The sequence below is a fragment of the Fukomys damarensis genome, unplaced genomic scaffold (genome assembly GCF_012274545.1).
Source record: "Fukomys damarensis isolate Sample0158 unplaced genomic scaffold, DMR_v1.0_HiC HiC_scaffold_19, whole genome shotgun sequence".
NCBI classification, from domain to species: domain Eukaryota; kingdom Metazoa; phylum Chordata; class Mammalia; order Rodentia; family Bathyergidae; genus Fukomys; species Fukomys damarensis.
The window spans coordinates 51,648,582-51,669,387 of NW_022900931.1; the positions used below are offsets into that span (position 1 = coordinate 51,648,582).

At 46.2% G+C, this 20,806-nt stretch overlaps 1 long non-coding RNA gene across 1 annotated transcript in view; it reads right to left on the bottom strand.

Annotated features, from left to right (window-relative positions):
* The window catches only part of LOC104874041, a 34,890-nt gene extending 17,245 nt beyond the window's left edge, over window positions 1-17,645 (bottom strand). Inside the window, exons 1-2 of the long non-coding RNA XR_783644.2 lie at window positions 17,569-17,645; window positions 16,753-16,850 (exon numbers count right to left, since the gene is read on the bottom strand). This is a non-coding gene — a long non-coding RNA (uncharacterized LOC104874041). The remainder of the gene's footprint in view (window positions 1-16,752; window positions 16,851-17,568) is intronic.
* Between the last annotated feature and the right edge of the window lie 3,161 nt (window positions 17,646-20,806).

The following is a 20,806-nucleotide window of genomic DNA, read 5'->3' on the forward strand; positions in this document are numbered from 1 at the left end:
CCAGCCAAGACTTGGCCTATCCACCATCGCCTATCACAAACCTCCCCACCATCCTCTATCTCTGCTCCGAAACTACCGGCATTACAGTCCTCCATCCCTTTGTTCATGCACTGTATCCTCTGTTGGCCATTCTCCACCTCTAGGTGAGCTCCTCCTGGCCAAGGGCTGTTCCTTCTCTCTTAGTGTCTCTGTCTTCATGCATAGTAGATATGGAGCAAATGTCTGATATTTTGAGTAGACTAAGACTGTTCTTCCATCTAAATTGCATTTTCCTGGACAGCCCACCTAACATTTAACAGTAGCTTTCCTGGTCCCTAGTCCCCTCCCTCTCCCCCAGTCCATGAAGCACTGATCATTCAGTCCCCTCCTGGGCTCAGGCAGCAGTGTGTGTGTGTGTGTGTGTGTGTGTGTGTGTGAGTGACATTCTCACTCAGTTTTTAAAAACTTAATGCAATAGTTTATTGAGGTCTGATTTATATGCATTAAGATGCAACCATTTAAGTGTACAGTTCTATGAATTTTAAAAATATTCACCCATAAGTTAAACTCATGTAACCCCAACTTTCATCAAGATACAGAACATTTCTGTCACCCCAGAAGTCTCCTTTTGTCCCTTTCATTCACATCCTGATAAGTCATCGAGGCAACCATCTATCCTCCTGACATGGCAGCTTAGTGCTGGCTGTCACCAAACTTCATATAAATGGGCTGAGGCAGAACACACTCCCTCATGTCTATCTGCATTTGACCAGCATGACATCTGAGAGGTTGAGCCATGCTGTTAGATTACCATGAACTCATTCCTTTGGCCCCATTTCCAGAGCAGTGACTATTGCATTAAATAGACTCCACATCAAAATGACTTTAATGAGGTGATTAATACCAGATTGTGCATTCCACATTAAGAAAATAAAAGATGCTTCGCCCCTTACCATCAGTGTTCTAGAAGGTTGTGTTAGTGTTCTCTAGAGGAACAAAATCAATATTTTATATATAAAATTGCACAAGAGCATTTATTATGTAGGCTTAAAGAATCACAGTTGAGAGACTATACAATGGCTATCTATTCATTGAAGAGCAATCCAGTAGCTGCTCAGCCCAAGAAGCTGGAGGCTGAACAATGAAAGGAATCAAGGAGGCAGCAGCAGTCCGAGACTGAAGGCCTGGAATCTCCCTGGAGAGTCTCCATGGAAATATGCAGAGAAAGACTGAGGAAGCTGGAATCCACAGGTGAGAGCAGTAGCAGGAGATGCCCCACGGAGCAGAATGGAGCTTTTCCACCACAGGCTGACTTCCTCCTCCTTCCCCTTTCATTCTATCTGGGATGCAGGCCTATTGGATAGTGCGGTCTACAATCAGGTTTGGTCTTCCCCATCAATCTGTTGGCCTACAGGCCCATCATCTCCGGAAACACCCGACAAACACACCTCAGAGTATGTTTTACTAATCTGCCAGGCATCTCTCTATTCAGTCAAATTGCCATATCATGACTAAGGAGCACAGAGGAAGAAAAATAAAAAGACCTGCCAGCACTCTTCACATTGTCCTCTCACAAAGCTCGAGCTGATGAAGGAAGAAAAGACGGGGGCCTCAGGGGAACACACAAGCAGCCAGTGTCCACAGCAGAGGTAGACTGCAGAAGTGAACAGTCACCTCCCACTTAAACTGAACTAAACCGTCCAAAATTCTGGCTTACATCAGAAATTAATCACTAGCAGTAGTTTCCATAAACACTTCCCCAGGTAAACACCACACTCAGAAGTAGGTTCATTTCATTTTAAGATAATTAGCTTAATAAAAGGTAAATTTGCAGCATGAGTTGTTCTACATTACCTCGGAATTATAGGAATTATGCGACCTAACGCTTAACGGAATTAAATGGGAATCTACGATTTTCTCACTAAGTAGGTAAAATAAACAAATGGAGTCATGCTGCCTTTGTGATTTCCTATATTTTTGCAATTTTCCAAATTAAAGGCACACAGGTGATAGGCGAATGACTGAAAGGAGAAGAAAGTCATTTTCGAGGTGTGTGGAGTATACTTCACCTCTTTGAACCTGGCTGCATTTTTCCCAAGAGCAGACACAGCCTCATTGGCCAGAGTCTTGCTCTTCCGGCTTCTCTTCTTCCTCTTCCTTCTCCTCTCTGTGAACTCTTCTTCTTGTTCTCATTAAGCATGAGGGTTCCTCTTTCTCCAATGCCTACATATCAACTATGTTTGGAATTCACCTCTATTAACTGCCTTCATACGAGCCCCTCTGTTTCGCAAATAAGAATCTTCATGGGCCGTGTATCCAAATGTCACATTTCAGAACACGTTGAAAATCAGAGTCTAAGTCATAGGCTCCAAAGCTAGGACTTGTACTGGATATCCTGATGGATAACCCTTCATTAAGGTCTTTACATATACACAGTCACTTACTGGAGTTGGGTTTCAAAAGAAAACTCCTGCCTAACCAACTGAAAATGTAGACAGCGGAGTGTAATTCCCTGAGCTGTGGGGAGCTACAGACCAGAGGGAATGAGAGCAAAACTCTAAGGATGCTTTGAGTATGAATCTTATCCTTCACAGATGTTATCAAAACTGAAAGAGGTGACAGAGCTGGCACAAGAAGAAGCAAATGCTCTGGCCTGACACAGTTGATTCTCTGGTATTTGGCGTGATTTGAAAGGAAAGATAGCAGAGGAATAATAGGTTTATGCACGAAGGCAGGACACACAGGCTGGTGAGTGGGAGGCAGAAGCAGGGAAGCCCCGCTGATCACATTCCAGGGAGCCAACCGTGACAGAGACTGTGGGAAACACAGCTACCCCACATGCCCCAAGCCCAGCGTCAATGCTGCACCTCCTCAGTATCCCAGCAGCAGGATGTGTTGTGATCGCAGTGCTGACATAAGTACAGGTCACTCTCTTCCACTGAACTTCTAAAAATAGTACAGGATTTGAGTGGTGGCTGTACACCATGCTGAGATCTGATGCTGCCTTTATTCCTACCATATGGTCAGCCCACAACAATGGCAAATTGCTGTTTCTGATGCCACAGCTAGTTTGACAATAACAGTCACCCTGAGGTTTAGTTTAGTGACCAGTTGGGCAGGAGATTTAAGATGAAACCACCAAACAGCCACATTGAAGTGGACCTAAATCAGTCCAGGCCAGTTCTATGTGAATCTCAGATAAACAAAACAATCTTTTACACACAGGACATGTGTATACTAAGAAATGACCTATGTTTTATCTCAAATTCAAATTTACCTGACAATCCTGTATTTTATTTGCCATGTCTAGCAAATGGATCCCCCTCCCTGCACCTCATTTTCCTAGTTCATTTCCAACTGCATAGCGATGCCTGCCTCAAAGGGTGGCTGCGGATCCACCGAGGAGACGCTGTCGACTCCATACAATGCTCACACACTGTTGACTCTAACGGGTTGTGATCATGATAAATTGAGCTCTTAATTGTTCTTCTCCTTCCCCACTGTCTTTGTCTGCCCTTTAGCTGTTTCTAAATGCTAAACTTTTCATAAAGGCCATTTTATGTTTCCTTCATGGTGGATCATTTCTTTTCTCAACTTGGAAATCATGACACCAGGGGTCAGATGTAGAGAAAGGTGAGATTTAAAAGTGACAGCTGGGCCTCCTCCATCTCGAGACTTAATCTGCTGATGCTGTTCCACACACACACACACACACACACACACACACACACACACACACCACAGATCTCTGTGGCCGTCCGACTGTATCTCTTATTTCTCAGCCAGAAGATATGCCTGTAATGATGTGCCTCTAATCTAGCCACTCTGCTTTTGAAAGGGAAATACTGTCAACCTCAGAGATCTGCTCAGAGGCAGAAACGGACATGGGGTTCCCTCTACACACTTTGGCCCAGAGAGCCCCATTAAGCACAGTGGCAAATGCTCACTTCGCAACAGCTCCTGCCACATTTGTATGCCATGCCGCTGCGTCCAACATCACGTCTAACTGCATATGTGCATCAATAATCTTTTATTGTGTCATAATGCATTTTAGTGTGTGGATGGCTATTATCTTTTAGAGGCCCCCGTTTAGATTTATGGAGCAAAAGAGAAAAGTTTTTAAAAAATGTAATCTAATTAATCTGAGTGCGTTTGTATGCCTATTAAAATTCACCTGTCCAGGATTTGCCATTTATCATGATTATAAGAGAACAGCCATGCTGAGAAAGGGGCTGCCTCTTCATTTAATAAGAACTGATGATTTATTATCCAGGATACTTTTAGTAATGGGTTAGATCTAATGGACAGGTCTGTGTGACAAACCTGCCATGCATACTGTAAAACTAGATACGTCCCTTCGTGTGGGGCACCTCCCGGGGCTGCTCTGAGACACGCCCATGCAGAGCCCCCGAAGGGAAAGGGAAACCATCTTTCAGGTGGTTGGTAAGTGGACAGGCCCTCCTTGATTACAGATGACAGGGCCACTGGTCCATGGAGTCTGATCTCACAGAAAGATGGTGCAGGGAAGGTGGCCCTATGGAGTCCTCGGTGCCCCACAGTTAGTACCCTTTGCTCTGGGAAGGAAGTTTCCTCCTCTGTAGGCACAACCAGTAGGAACTGACCTGGAGTCTCCTTCTTGTACTAAAACCAAGGAGCAACTTTTCTATTCAAAGAGACCCAACAAGAGCAATGCTCATCTGTAAGTCTACATGCACCCAACAACTGGCCAACGGGAGCCTGATACTAAATTGAGCAAAGGTAACAAGAAAACCCCAGGACAGGAGGCCCTGAGGCCCTGAGGAGACCCTGAGATGCACCTATAAAGCACAGCCAAAGGCTGAGTCCCCTGGAAAACAGCAGAGTTAGAGCATTCAGTGAAATTAGCCTGGAACATATTCTGTTGCCCTTCCCTCTGCCTCTTGGGGCACACAACCTATGTCCCTAGAATAAGGGCTTTTTGGTCTGTTTGGGGGCTGAAGTTGATTACATGTAACTTTGTCGTGGCACTAGGGTCCATGCTGCCACTGAGGATGAGAGACCACCCACTCAACAGCTTGAGGGTCCAGTCAAATAACAATACCACATCCAGCAGAAATCCACTGTGCAGAAGAGTAGGACCTGGGGTGAACCCCCAGGACAAGCTCTTTCTATATATTCATGGGTTTTTTATTTGTTAGTTTGTGATACTGGGGATTGAACACAGGGCCTTCAACTGCACTACCATCCCAGGCCCCTCTTTTTTTTTTTTTTTTTTTTTTTTTTTGAGATAGGGTCTCACTAAGTCACTAAGTTGCCCAGGCTAAGCTCAAACCTGTAATTCTCTAGAATGCTGGGGTTTAGAGACACACGTCACCACATGGACTTTCATGTTTCAGCTGAAAAGAGAGAATAAATGGTTCCCAGCCAGCTCAGAACACCAAAGAAACCAAATGAAGTCACAGTCTCTACTTCTCAAGGGCAGAGATGTGGTTTCATCACATCTCAATGTACTGGAGACCCAGAAGTTCCTGCAGAGAGAGTGCACTGTGTAGGAAAGCTTCCTGGAGGCAAAGGCACCACAAATGAGCCCCAAAAGAGGGAGTCACACCTGAGCATTGGTAATCATGACTTTGCAATCCAAGCATGGCATGTTAGGTGTGTTAATGAAGGTTCTTGGAATAAGTCAGTGTGCAAAGAGTTTATGAGATGTGTGACCTCACCTGGGATCTCCACAGTAGAGCCTGCAGCAGGGATTTCTAAGCAAGACTTGCATCACGAGATGATCCTAGTAATCACAGACAACAGAGTGGGAAGTGAGACAGGGAACCAAAGGCAGCCCATGGAGGGTCCATTAGTGAGCTGGCTGCTGTTGTGGGCAACTGCAGCTCATTCCTGCTGGGCACCTCTGACAGACTGCAGATCACAGCTCAGAATGGCTCCCCAGAGGGGGCAAAGATGTTGGGACATTTATCCACCGACTTCTGCCGGCATGGGGTTTGGGATTGGCTGCCCTGTGTGGAGGCAAAAAAGTGCATCTTGTAGCCACAGAATGGTCTCAGATGGAGAATCCTGGTGCTCACTGTCAGAGCCATGGTGGGTGTGAATGGTCCATACTGAAGAGGATGTAGGAGGAGCAGTGACAGCATCTGCTACCACAGGAGAGAGCATACGGGACAATCAGAGAAGCCCTTCTAATGAGGAAGAGCCAGTAGGACTTAGCTCACTGAGGGCAGCGGGGTCAAATGTCTCTCTTGCCTAGTAAGAAGCACCCCTAGCACCTGCCTAGACCCATAGGTTTGCTAGGTGTCGCACAAAGTACACAGATCCCCCAAAAGTTTCAAGAGGTAAACTGATGATGACATAGTTACACAAAGTGCAGTTCTGTGACAGGTTGATGGAGGAAATCTGAGTGGCCCTGGATGGGAAGTGTTACTAGGGCATGGAGACGGGCAGGGGGAGAGGTGTCATCATCTACCAGTATCAGTTACCTGACATCTGGTTCTGCCCGGCCTCTCGTAATTTCAGGGTCCTAGAGCAGGAAGAGAAGGTGGTTGGGGAAGTAGTGCATGAATGGGGGAAAGTACTTCAGTAACCTAGAAATGGAAACAGATAAGAAGTATGGTGTTGACTGGGCCACAAGCCTGCTGCACGTCCAGAGCCAACAGGAAGCAGCAAAGCTTAGGAAGCAACCAAGGCAATGATCCCCCACCCACCCCTCCAAGATGAATCATTTGATTATGGCCTGATTCATCCTAATCCATTAAGACACTGAAACACCTGCCATAGTCTCTAATGGGTAATTAACATATATTTACAAAATAACCTCTTTTTAAAATGTTTACTATCCAGTCAAATTGGCTCTTCAACCTTAGAAGATCAAATAAGATTTGACTAAATTTAACCCTTTAATTTTTTTCTGAGCCCTGTTTCCCAAAGTCATCATTTTCACAACGGACAAGTGAAGTTGATAGCAAAGATTTTGTGGATTCGAGAACCAAGTTTCTTTGTAGCTGTGACAGTGGAGGCTCCACACCAATCAGAGCTAGACTTAGCTCTGCATCTTTGAGCATTGACTAATCCTGGATCCCCAACATAAAATCCAAACATGCTTGTAGAAATTCAGCATGCTTATACTTGTTGACAGGACTATGCCTGAATCAAGGTGACGTTTCTGGCTCCTATTCAAAGGACTACTTCTGACCATTGATTTCTGAGCAGTTCTTCTTCTTTAGCATGGATCTGGGACCCAGTGGTAAATATCTGTGGCCTTAAATTGAGATATAGCTCAATAGTCCAGATGTATTACTAACTCTCTTGAAGGAATCAAGAGCTCCTCAGTTCCTGTATATACCACTCTATCAAAACTGGCACCTGCAGTCCTCCCCATAAACCATGGACCTGGTATGGCCCAAGAGCCTGTTTTCTACATCCTGCTCCCCACCTCAGAGCAATGCCAGCAGGATGAAAGCAAGCTTTACCAAGGGAAGGTCTTAGGAAAGGCAAATGCCATCATTATTAATTCCCTGCTGTTTGGCTGGGATGGAAGCCACTGGTACACCGATGGGAGAGGCTTCGCTCCAAATAAATAAGCACGTGTCCTGTGGGCAGATGTCAGGCCAGCTCCGGCTGTTAACTGATGGCCCCTCACCGCAGCGGCAGACACAGCACAAGGAGGCGAGGTGACGCTGGCAGCCTGGATGGAGTCTTCCGCTTCATCACAACAAGCCGTCTGGAACCTTGGCCACGTTTGAAAATCCATCTCTTTGAACTGATGCAGACAGCTTAATGAAGCAATATTTATGGAACTGATACCACAGGGGACGGTTGCTCCTTTTCTCCATCTTCTATTTTTAATATTTGATCTGGCAAACGTATTATTAAAGGAATATTTCAAATCTGATTACTCTTCTGTTTGACTGTGTGTTTTATTCATGCACGCTGAGTGTCAGGGGAAATTACACCAACCAGTTTGGGAGCTTTATTATGTCATTCTTTCAAACAGCCCTTTGCACCAAGTATAATTACCATTCACACGCAAGACTGTGGGCTCTCGGCTAATCTCAGCCACCTTAACTAGAGTGGCCTCCTCCTTCCCCTCCAGCCTCCTCGAGACCCATCCCAGCTCTTTCCCTGAGGATCAGGAGCTTTCTTTGGGAGAAGTGGTCTCCCTGGATGTCTTCACAATTATGTTGTTGTTTGCTGCTGTCATTGTTTTGCTTTGTCAGTCACTGTGTGGTTTTTGAGCTGCAATTTTCTCTATAAAGCACAGTTTAAAAAATGAACAGATATCCTTGACTATGAGCCCTGGTCCAGCCATAGCACAGTGTTCACTCTCCTGGAGACCACAAGTCTTTTGGGTCTGCTTTTCCTAGCTAGAGGATAGCTCTACCCTGAACCACCCAATAAATCTATCCTGCCTCGGGTTGGGCAACTGGCCCTATTTCTAACTTGGCTTTTAACAGGCCAGAGGGAAGCTTTGAGTGCCTAAGCAAGGGGGCTACAACCATGCAGATGGGGTAAAATGTGGCCTCAGCAAGCCAAGGTTGAAGGGGCAGAGAGCTCAGGCTACCAGCTCATTTCTGCTAACACATTGAACGATACAGCCTCACTCAGCACCAATCTGAACCTCACAAATTCAGTGATTTTTGTAAATTATTTGCTGTTTGCTTTTTCTATAAAGGCCAGATGGTATTTTAGTCTTTCAAGCAATAGTCACTGTCACACCTCCTTTGCTCCTCCAATATAACACCAAAGCAGCCAGAGCTCATATGTACACTAACGAGCCTGATTATTTTCCAATAAAGCTTTATGTTAAAAAAAAAATAGTCAATGGGTCAGATTCTGGCTTTAGACTTTTTCTTGAATTCGGCATATTTTTTAACAAACCTCAAATATTCAGCTTGATAAAGTTGAATGCAAAATGTGTCCGTTAATATATTTTTCCCCAAAATATTGAAAGCACTTTAGGGTCAAAATGTTTTTAAGTTCCTTTGTTCTAGCTGAATCCTTTTGGGAATGCCAGGTCAAATGACTAAGGGTAAACTTGAAACATCCAGTGGCCTTGAGCACTTGGTTCCTTTCAAGGTTTGTTGTGGGGAGGGAAGAATCACTGGGGCTTGAGCTCCGGGACTTCTGCACTGAGCTCATTACCAGTCCTTTTCCACTCTTTAATTCTGACACAGGGAACCACTAAGTCACTAAGTTGCCCAGGCTGTCTAGACTGGAGTTCACAGTCCTCCAGTTTCAGCCTTCCAGAGTGCTGGTATTACAGGCATGTGCCACCACACCCTGCTCCTTTCAAATGAGACAAAACAGTGAAAAACCCTGATCCCAGGGTCTCTGCATTCCAGGCCGCCACCCCCGCACTCTCTGACCCTGTGGGGTTCCCAGGCCAACTTCCAGGCAACAGCAACACTCATTCTCATTGGACAGATGCCCGCTGGGGGGAGGGAGGCTGCATCTCACAGCCCAGATTCTAACAGAAGCAGCATTATGATAAACAAGGCAGCAAATAATTTATGTAATTGTAGTAAAGATAAATTCAATGGAGGAAAAAGTAGGCCAGATAGAACAGTGCTATGGTTTGGATAAGGAATGTTCCCAAAAGGCTCATGTCTTGAAGGCTTGAACCCATATGCAACATTGTCCACAGGTAGAACTTTGGGGAAGTGATTGGATCATGAGCTTTTCTCTCTATTCCATGATCTACCTCATCACAGGCCCAGAGGCAACACAGCCAGGTGACCATGGACTGAAACCACAAGCTAAAACAAATAAATCTTTCTTCCCTTCGGTTGTTTTCCTCAGGTATTTTGTCACAGCAATGGAAAGCTGACCAACACAGACAGAGAAGTCTGGGGCTCCTGTAGACATCACAGGGAGGAAGGGCATCTTTGAGGAAGTGACGCTGGTCAAGAGTGGGAGGATGGGAAAGAGTGAGCTATGCTAAGGGGTGAGGTACAATCTGAACAGAGGAAGCAGCAGGTGCAAAAGGAGAGTTGACACAGAGCCTGCTATGGTCAAGACACAAGCAGCAGCCAGGAGAGCAGGAGGACACAGTGGGGAGGAAGATGCCTGGAGGAGAGGTTAGAGGTCTGTCTGGCTAGGGCCTAGAGTTGAGGTTGGAGTCCAAGCCTGCATGCCGAAGTCTTCACCAAGACTCAGTCCATCCACCTCCAGCTGCTGCTAACACGCACATCCCTTCTCCCCTAAAACCTGTTCTTATGCATCTTCTGAGATGTTTTTGCATGAAACTTTAGAATATCAAACATAAGGGCACAGGCTTGCTGAAGAAACCCCCCAGCTGACCCCAAGGTAGAGTCCCAACTAATGAAATCTCCTTCAGCCTGCATGAGGTTGATGTCTCCTGTGGCACCATGTGACTTAACGCGAAGTTGCCACTGGAGTGTCATTCCCACAGATTTGCATCTACTGATATTTCTGATTTCCCAACAGCTGTCATTTTACAAAATCTAAATGCAAAATGGACAATACGCCAAAGCAGATGTTCTTGGAAATTGGATTAATTTCAAAGAGTTTGAGAAGGCTGGGGGGCTGATTTCTTCAGCACATTTACAAACCCAGTTGTTTTTAGGTTCCCTTGGTGTGTTTGGATGTGATTTTATTGCATTTCATATCACTCGCTCGGCTCTAATGCCTAAAAAAAACCAAATGCTGCAGCAAAGAACGCAGACACATTACATTCTTAAAACAGCTCCACAAGCTGCTGCAGTGGGGCTGAGGTGTCTTGCAAACAATCCCTTTTATTTACCCTAGAGTAACACCTGACAGTTAAACACCAAGAGGCCTACCCAGTCCCAGACTTTCCCTGGTAGAGTGTGTGAAGAGCTGGTCTTAAGGAGGAACAATGTGACGGGAAAAGGTTAGGGCTTGCATCTTTCTGGGTAAATGGAATTGAACCTCCCAAGATTCCTTCTGACCTGGTTTGCTTCTCATCTGTAAGACATGGGTGTCATCAGGGACATGCTGCACTGGCTATGGACAGCATCCAGGCAAAGGCCAATGTGGTCATCATGGTGTCCACTACGGCCAAGCCCCATTTCCATCTGCTGCTCCCCTTGTCCTGACCCACCACTCTGCTCCACATGGTTCTGGCCTCTGAGGTCTCATTTGCTAGATCTGCCCATGGTAAGGGCTAAAAAGAGATACAGGTAATGAGTCCTGTCCACAAGTGGGGAGGTGACAGGGCTGCAAGAGGGGTGTGTGGAGTTGGAAGAGAGAAGAAAAGGGAGCCTCAAACTAAAGATGGCTCTTTTGCAGCTGGAGTTTCAGGGGCTGTCCATGGCACAGGACAAGATGGAGCTGTCCTTTCTCACCCACTCTGCCCCAAATTGTTATTGCCTGCTGCTCTCTCCTGCTACTGCACCTAATCCTACCAGAATCCCATCTGCTGCCCTCGCTGGCCGGGGCTGTTTGTTCTCTGCTCCTGCCCTCTCTTTCTCGGCTCCTCTCCTGTCTCTAGGCTGGTAGTGGTGGCTGCGGAGTCTGAAAGGAGGTAAACAAGGAGGACAGGGTCTGTCAGGCCTCAGTTTCTACCACCAGCTGCCCTCTGTCTCTACCCCCGAGTGGGTGGAGTGACAGAGGAGTGAAGTCACACCCATTACCCACTTCCTTCTGCAAAAATCAAGTAAGCCAAAAGCAGGAAGCTGGGTGCCACCCAGGCCTCTATTCCAAGTAGAAAGACCAGAGAGACAATTCAGTCCTTTACGCTCTTTAGGTAGACAAGAACACCATGTGTGTGTATTTATAAAAATTAGTGCATAACAACATGATTCATAGTGTTAACAGTGAAGAATTGAGGATATCTTTACCTCTAAGTGATATGTGTGTCACAATGATTGTCCAGTGCTCAAAAGGAAAGCTGTGAGGTGTGATTGAACGATGCAGTGCATTTTTAAATTAAAAATTATTACAGTAAAAAACACGTTGTCCTTAATCCCCCTCAAAATACGCCCCACCCCCTGCTTTGAACAAATGCACTCGCCCCACCGTTCTTGCCACTTTCTGAAGCAGTTCTGGAGTCCTCTCTCCTGGGTGTCCTTTGATCCGGTATAATCAAAAACAAGCTAAACTCTGCTTCTAAGTTCCAATGGAAAGGCAGGCCCATAAGACCATGAAAAGCAAAGCACTGGGAATCATTCGGGCCATGGAGGCAGCCGTGACAACACACATAAAGACCCTCACAAAGAGGACTTCCAGAACTGCCTCAGAAAAAGGCAAGAGCATTGGGGTATGCATGTTTGAAGTGAGAGGAAATATTTTGGGGGGATTAATAACAATGCTTCCTTTAAAGTGATAGATTTCTAGAATTTAAACATTCACCCTATTTTTCTATCACACCTCATATTGAGAGCCTAGGTGTTGTGGTAGGAGGTAAAGGGATTCTTTTCAGGACACTGAGAGAGACAGCCAGGCAGAGATATGAGTCAGGGTAGTATCTGGGACTTCATGACCCTCAGTCCTTCTTTTGCACTTTCTTTCCCTGTCCTTTCTATTACTGTTCCCCAGGAAAGAAAGGCCCAACTCTGAATACAGCAGTGTCCTCTGCCCAAGAAGCCTTGGATGTTCCTCTTCACAGGAGGTCTCTGAGCCTCACCAGGAGATCTGTGGGCAAGAGTCCACCTGATCTGCTTCCTGCAGAAATTGGGCCCTCCAAACACACACCTTGGGATGGCCCACAGCCTACAACACGCCATTCCTTCTGGTCCTTGGGGAGGTTACCTGACTCCTCTCGCTCTCCTCTGTCTTCCATCTGACAGGGTGAAAGGTGGTGCCACTCCCTAAATCTGCAAGGATTAGCTATATGAGGTATGGATGGTGTTTGGCAGGCCAGCCAAGATAGTTAAGGGTGGTTGTGTCAGGATTTGAGCAGCCCCTGACCTCACTAGATCCATTGAGGGCCACAGCTTGTCTCCCTAGAACTGATAGACAGCTTGATACATGCTCATTTAGTGTCCATTAATTGACTCCATGCAATATAATTCACATGACCAGTGCTTACTTGGCTCTTCTACCCAGTATGCTTTTCCCCTTGGCTGGCTTCCTCTCATCCTTCAAATTCCAACTGAATATCACTTCCTCAGACAGGTCTTCCCAAGACAAAAACCTGCAACATCCCTGCCCACCCAAATCTCTCTGTGTTCTATTGCTCAATTTTATTATCTTAATAACAGCGCTTTCACCCAATGACTACTTGTGTAGTTTCTCCTATCTTGCTGACATCCAACACCAGGGAAGGAATTGCCCCTGACACTTGGAGCTGAAGGAAATGTCACTCCTATGATTCCTGTGTGAGTTGTCAGTTTGTAGTCCCTGTAAACACCATTTGAGTAACCACAGGGTCAAAACGGTGGGAAATACAGTAACCATGCTGACCCTCACACCAAGCATTCCCTACTTTTTGAAGATGCTAAGCTAAGAGCCAGGGGTCCTCTGCTTCGAAGTTGCCAGCCTCAGTAGCTGTGTGGACCCCTGAAATCTTTCCAAAGGACCAAGAGTTTCTCAGAACTGAAAAGAATGGAGCAGGCAAATCTCAGGGAAAAGTAACTTTCCATGGCACAAGGGCTTCCTGGCATCTCTTCACCTGTGGCTTTATTTCCTTCATTTGTCAAGGTAGGCTGAATCAAAATGTAGTAACAAATATCCCCAACACCTTCAGGCTCAAGCTGGTAGAATCTCTGCCTCAATGAAGGCAGGATAGAGCAAAGCATCACTGGCCTTAATTAAAGATCTATTAGGACATGACACATATGGCTTCCTCCATAGCTCAGGGCACAGAACAAGTCCTATGGCCCCACCCACCACTCACAGGAGCCAGGAGGGCAGCCCAACCGATGTTCAGGGAGCAGGAAGGTGGGCGCACTTCAGGAAAGCACAAATACCACCTTCCTGTGCTACCTTTTACACCGAAGAAACTGGAAAGGAAGGTAACAATGAGAACTAACTTATTAAGAGTGTCTGTACTGCCTGGAGTATTCAGAGCAGGTTTTGTGCATTCATTCCATCCTGTAGCAGGAGAGGAAACCAGCTCAAAGCAGAATTGCTCAGCAGGATCATGAGTAGATAAGCAGAAGACACATAACCCCAGCACTAGTGGCCTTTGCTCTCAACCACTGGACACCATCCCCTGGGTGATGCAGGCCTCAGCACTAGGACTCCATAAGGGGCACTAGGCATGAGGCTTAACTTCTCTGAACTTTCATTCCCCTTTAGTGAGACTGGGGATTTAATGACTGCCCTATTCAGTATCTCAGAGTCAGGAATGAATTTTGTGAGTATATACAAGAAAAAAAAAATACATAGCACCCAGTTGGGAGATCTCCAGGGAATCTTTCCCACCACACCCCTTGGAGGCTGAGAAGAGGTATCCTGTAGCATGTCTATAGAGGAGAGAGGGAGGCCTGGGGGACAGCCTGCCTGATCCAGGGAGAACTGAGTCCCACCTCCCAACAGCTCTGTGTGGATGCCAGGATTTCAGAAGGTTAGGGTGGGTGGACATTCCATCAAGAGCTTTCTATTTTGTCAAGTCAACAGCTACTTATAATCACCACCATTTCGCAACAGAAAGGGCAATGTGAGACCAGAAGAGTGGAAAAGTTATAATTTCAGAATTTTAAAAAGCATCACTTAAATTAAGTAAGTATAGCTCTACAAAATATCACTTGTGTCTATTTTCTCCCTCTTTACTACAGGTCAGGGCAAGAATCAGCACTAACTAGTCACAGCCCATGAGAACCAGGGAGCAGTCTCTCTCTCTCTCTCTCTCTCTCTCTCTCTCTCTCTCTGTCTCTGAGTTTATAGGTACATCTTAGGTATACAGTACAGTTACATTCATCATTGGGATCTTGCACCTTTACACGACAGGTCTCGGTTCTCATTTTTTCCCCTTGTCCCTGCCCTCCCCGCCTCCTTCCCTCCCTATTTACAAATACTTTATTTCCATTTTTTCATTTTGTCATATTTTTCCCTTATTACCTTTCCCCTAACCTACCCATTTCCCCTACACCTTTGGCCCTTTTCTTCCTATTTCACATTGTCAATTATATCATTAGGATCTTATGTACCATTATAGTTTTTCACGCCAGGGAAACTATTCAGTATTTATACATGTGTGACTTATTTCACTTAGGAGTATATCTTCAGTATGTATCCATTTTCCTATGAATGACTCTAATTTCTCATTCTTTATGGTTGAGTAGTATTCCATTTTATAGAAAAACCACATCTTCTTTATGCAGTCTCCAAATGATGGGCAAATGGGCTGTTTCCAAGTTTTAGCTATGACAAACTGTGCCGCTATAAACATAGGTGCACATATATCACTGTGATATGATTCTTTTAGTTCTCTTGGACAGATACCCAGCAGAGGGATGGCTGGGTCAAATGGAACCTCCAGTCCCAGCTCTCTGAGGTATCTCCGTATTGATTTCCGTGGTGGCTGCAGCAGTCTGCACTCCCACCAACAGTGGAGAAGGGCTCCTTTCACCAGGGAGCAGTCTTAACATAGACTTTGGAGGAAGGGGCTTTTGACCAGAACAAAGGAGTCCCCTTTGTCAAAGAAGCAGCTGGTGCCCAGGCAGGAGCAGCTGTCTAAGCACAGAGATACAATACCAGACGCAGGGACCCCGCATCCCTATTTCCCACCTGGAATCGCCCTCACCCTCCTTCCCACACCCACACTGCCCTTCCACCCTCACTGCACTGGGGTTGATTGTGGGTTGTGGTCGTAGGATAAAGACAGCCTTCATTCTCTCGGCTCTCATCTTGCAGCCTCCTCCTCTGCCCCTCAGAGAAGCAAGCCTCTGTCCTCCTGTACGCTTGGCTCCTGCCCTCACTGAATTTGTGGACTGTGGCATCCACAGCTGCCTCCGTGAACAATGGGTAGAGTTTTTTAAAAGAAGTTCCCCAAGCTCTTTCTCCTTGTTTATCTGCTCTTGATTAAAAGGCCATAAAGAACTGATTTGCCAAAGACTTAATCACCAGGAGCAATGGACATGTATGTAACTTAATGACAACTCCAGACCCATCTTTCATGGTAACAGTTGTCCCTGGGGCTGCCACTCAATGACAGAGTGGAGAAATGAGCCTTGTTAGCTCTGTGCTATCATTTCCAATCTCAGCCTCCTGGTTTCCTCTCTGGCCAGGCTTGGGCTAGTCCTGCAGGCAAGTTATCCTAGTCTGAAAGAGGAATTAAGAGGGTTTACAGTGGGTTCCCAAGAACTAAGGAGAGAAACAGGGTTGGACTCTTCATTCAGCTGTGTTTCTACCCAGATGGAGCATTTACAGAAGATTCCTGAATTAATTGGGATATTTGGGTGGCAAGTAATAGAAGCTCAGCTCAAACCGGCTCAAACAATAACAGGGCTGAATAAAAAAGGAGTGATCTGAGCTTCAGACAAGCTAGATCCAGGGGCCTGACAGTGTGGTTGGGAATCTGTGTCTCTGTTTGTAGCTCCCTCTTCATCGACTTTCTATTTCCCATATCTGAGCTTCAGACAAGCTAGATCCAGGGGCCTGACAGTGTGGTTGGGAATCTGTGTCTCTGTAGCTCCCTCTTCATCGACTTTCTATTTCCCGGTTGAGGGCACCAACAGTACCGGGCTTAGCCTCCAGCTGAGCAAACCCAGCTGCAAAGAAAGCTTCTCCTTTCCACCGCTAGCTCCAGAAGAGTTGGCTTTGCTTGTGTCAAGTGCTATGCCTGGTGTAGTTGACACTTACTGGGTTCCAGATGCTGTGCTACATTCTTAAGATGTGAGTATAAAAAGGACACCCTACCTTTTTTCCAGGGATCTCACAGCCTTGCAGAAAGCAGCGTGGCAGTTAACTGATGATGTTGGGAATAACCAGTGTTCACTGCTGCTCCATGTGAGAGTCTGGGGATTGATCATAGGACATAGTCTCTACAATAAATTCATTTTTTCTTTCGATTACAGAATCTCCCAAGTCTCCAGCCCAAACATAACATTCCCCAGCACAATGTTTAAGAGCTGGGGTCCTGTAGCTTTGACAGATATGCATTTGAGTTCTGGCTCTGCCATATAGGAGCTCTGGGAACTCAGAAATGGATCAACTTCTCTGTGTATCTCCTATACAATGGGGATTAAAATAGCATTGACCTGACAAGGTTTTTCTGAAGACTCAGTGAGATGATGCACATGAGGCAATAATTCAGTGCCAACACATAATAAGAGCTGCATAAATGCCTTTTGCTACGATTTATATTCTCCAGTGGTAATCAGGCAGTGGGGTATGAAGACCCTCTCTGGGGGAGGATGCTCCTAGATGTCCAGCCCAGGGCTGGGTTTTCCTGTGCAAAACTCCACCAAACAGTCCTGGGGGCAGAGGTTGTCACATTAGGAGTCTGATGTCTCTTGGAAATTGAATCCAAATGTCCCCATACTGGGGAAGAAGAGATCCAGGTAAATATGAGAACTGGAGGGGCCTAAAATGGTCCTAAAAATCAGGTTCTGGCCACAGAATGTAGGGGGTCCTGAGCCAAGGAAGAGAAGCAAGGTGATAAGTAGTGGATGGAATGCGTTCGGAGAAGAGGCGTCACTTAGAAGGAGTTCACAAGGATAAGGGGCAGCTTACCTGAGAAGGGCTAGCAGAGACCCCTGATGTACTGCCAAGTCTGCCTTGCTCCTAGCTCATTAGTCATCAGGGACTGCAGACCTGTCAGAGAAGGGGTTAAAAACATGGCACACCAGAACATACCTCAAGGAGCACTACAGACCTCAGTTTACATACCCACCAAGGACCACTTCACAGTGTTTCCAAAACTAAACCCAAGCCTTTCCAGAACATGTGGAACTCTAGTTTTACACAGCTTCTTCACCCTCCTAAGATGCTGTTTGCAACACTCCCTGCCAACAGAATAAAACCCAGCTTTCTTAGGCTGGCATTCAAAGCCCTCCGTGGCATCTTGCTCCAGCCTATACCCACAATGCCTCTCAAAGCAGCATCCTTGGCCACCCCTCCACAACTCCCAACCTCTCTGGGGGGATCAGGCAGGGGACTCTGGGCTTAACTTCCTCTAAGACAACAGGGCATTTATAGGGACAACCAAGCCAATTTTAGAGAATGGTTTAGGGTTTTGACTAAAAAAACAGTTAAATGCATATAATCTCTTATCATAAATTACAGCTTCTGTGCAATCTGCCTCGAATGAGGCGTGGAAAGCAGTAACCCTGGCTGGGCCTGATAAATAAAAACTTCCCAGGATATCTTGGAAGTAGAGGGGGAAAGCAGCACAGGGACTTGGCCATAAGAACAGAGCAGAGGAAGTAGGACCAAGCCACCTGCCTCTGCTCCGCCTGTGTTTTCTCTGGGGTCTGCCCGCTCACACAGTGAAACACACCCGAGGCTCCAGGATCCCTCCTTCTGCTCTCAGCCATGTGTCGTCCTCAGAGTCAAGGCCAAGGATCTCTTTCCTGAGCTCATTACACATGGTTGATGCTCAGCAAATGTTCTTTAAATGGATTTGAATTAAGACAGAACCAGTCTGGGAAAGACGGAGATTTAACAGCCTCTCCTCAGCTGCAGAGCCTTGAAGTTTTTTACAGACCGAGTCCCTAACTATGTGACTTAGGACCTATCCCTGTCCCCATTTGGTGCTCCAAGAATCCGGAACTCAGGACAAGAAGTCTGCCTTGGCTCTGGGGAATTAATGCATTTCAGTTATCAGCACACTTTTGGTGCTCCAAGAATCCGGAACTCAGGACCAGAAGTCTGCCTTGGCTCTGGGGAATTAATGCATTTCAGTTTCATCAGCACCAAACACCTGAGGAAAACCCTTGCAGGGGGTCGGCTAAGCATGTGCCCCATAGTCTGAGAGCAGTGTCCATGCACAGATAGGACTTTGGACAGCCTAGGATACATGGGTGGATCTGTTGGTCATACCTAGCTGGACAGTCAAGATCACACAACAGGAGGCAATGCTTGCAGAGGAGACATATTCATTGTACTGCACTGAGCCATTCAGAACACCCTGTTTTGAGGACAGGGATGAGAGCCCCTGGTCAGTCTCTTTTTGGGCTTGACTTGGGAGCCATGAAGGGCTATTTTCCTGCTTTCAAAGGTAGACAGAGAAGGCCAGACTGCAGTGAGAGAAGTTGAAAAGAAGTAGAGGAAAGAGTGAAGGGAAGTCAAGAAAGAAGGAACCCACCCACTGAGGCCAGGCGATCCCCAGATCCACAGGTTCCCCAAGCTCTCCCTGTGTCCTTCCCATCAGCACTCTCTTCCTGATTAAACCAGCTCGGGCATTTTCTGTTCTCTGCCCCCAATTATCCTGAAGATGAATCGCAGCCATTTCCACTGCCCACCACAGATTCCTGGGGATAACCAACAAGACAGAAATTAAGCTTCTACCACATTAAGCAACTCTGCAATCCATACTTCACCTGATCTCCTGCCTCACCAAAGACCCCAAGTCTGGCACCTCATAGGATGAGCACAGTGCAAGGTTAAACAAGATCCAGCCCTCGGCCAGTCCAGAATGAGATGCTCAAGAAAACTCACTGTGTGCGTGTCACCGGCTCCTTGATTAACACTGGACTGAGCTGCTAGCATATTTCACTGCCATTTACAGAGCACATCTGTGTGTGCTTTAGTCCAGTAAACAGGCATAGTTTGTTTCTTGGGCCAGTATTTCTTTTGTATTTACTGTTTTGTTTTTACTTTGTTTTCTTAGTTGAAAAAACTAAGCTCATCAGTTTGCCTTGTGCTGATCTACTCATGGCTCCTGACTCCCACTTCCCCATCCCGCCTCTTCTCCTTCAGGAGCATTTGTCATGCAATCCTCTTGTTGGAAGGAGAAACTCAGCAAGACAGTTCAGCCCCACTGTGATTTCTCCCCTCAGCATGAAGCCTCGATCCCCTTAAGCTCGACCATGGCCTTTTCTTTGTCTGCCAGGAGTAGCTTCAAGCAAGCTCCCCCTTGGAAAGGCAGATCTTGAAGGCTCTGTCTTTCTTGTTTCCTCTATACAGTGGTTTTTAATAGTGGTTTTTAAATGCACCCAAAAATACTTTGACTTTGCCTCCTTCAAAAAGTAAAGTCTAACGCTCCTCCCCAAACGTAGGCCATACAAATGTAGGTTGTACTTAACAGCACCTCTAACCAACAGACTATGGAGAAAGTGCTGCTGTACAGATTCCAAGGATTCTTTGACTTGAAAAATCTAGCTTTTTCCTGGATCTCCCTCTCCTCTTCCTTTGCCTGCCCCGTCCATCTCCCTCTGCCTCTTCTTTTTTCTCAGACTGCCAGATCTGAGAAAAGCTGGCTACTGGGTCAAGAGGACCGTCAAGCTCCCAAGACACCAACACCAGTGAAGTTCATCTTCAGCCCTAGTTCCAGAGACACCCTCAGCCAGAACCACCGGACCACGCTATGGCAAATTCTTGAGCCAGACACTCTTGACTCAGAAACTCCACAGATAATAAATGTTGATCATTGTTTAAAGGCCATTCATTTTGGGAGGTCACATGTGCTGCAGCAAGAAATAATACAAATAGAATCTTCCATTACAATGAGATTTGAGTCACACATCTCTTTGCACACTGAAAACAAAAGCACTTCCATTGTACCAGAGTCAGCATTCGTAGGCTACTGAGAGATAAGGTTTAATTGCACTGCTACCCAGTGACCTCGTGTTTGGCCAGTGTGGTGGCCCAGCTTTGGTCCATGTGGCTCAGCTAAATCTACACATCCACAATCATTAGCTGACAAAGTCTGATCGGACTGAGGGGCCAAGACTGTACAAGCCTTGTCTGGGAGTCATGGATTCATGACTGAGCCCAGAGATGTCTCTGTCACCATGTCCACACTGAGCAT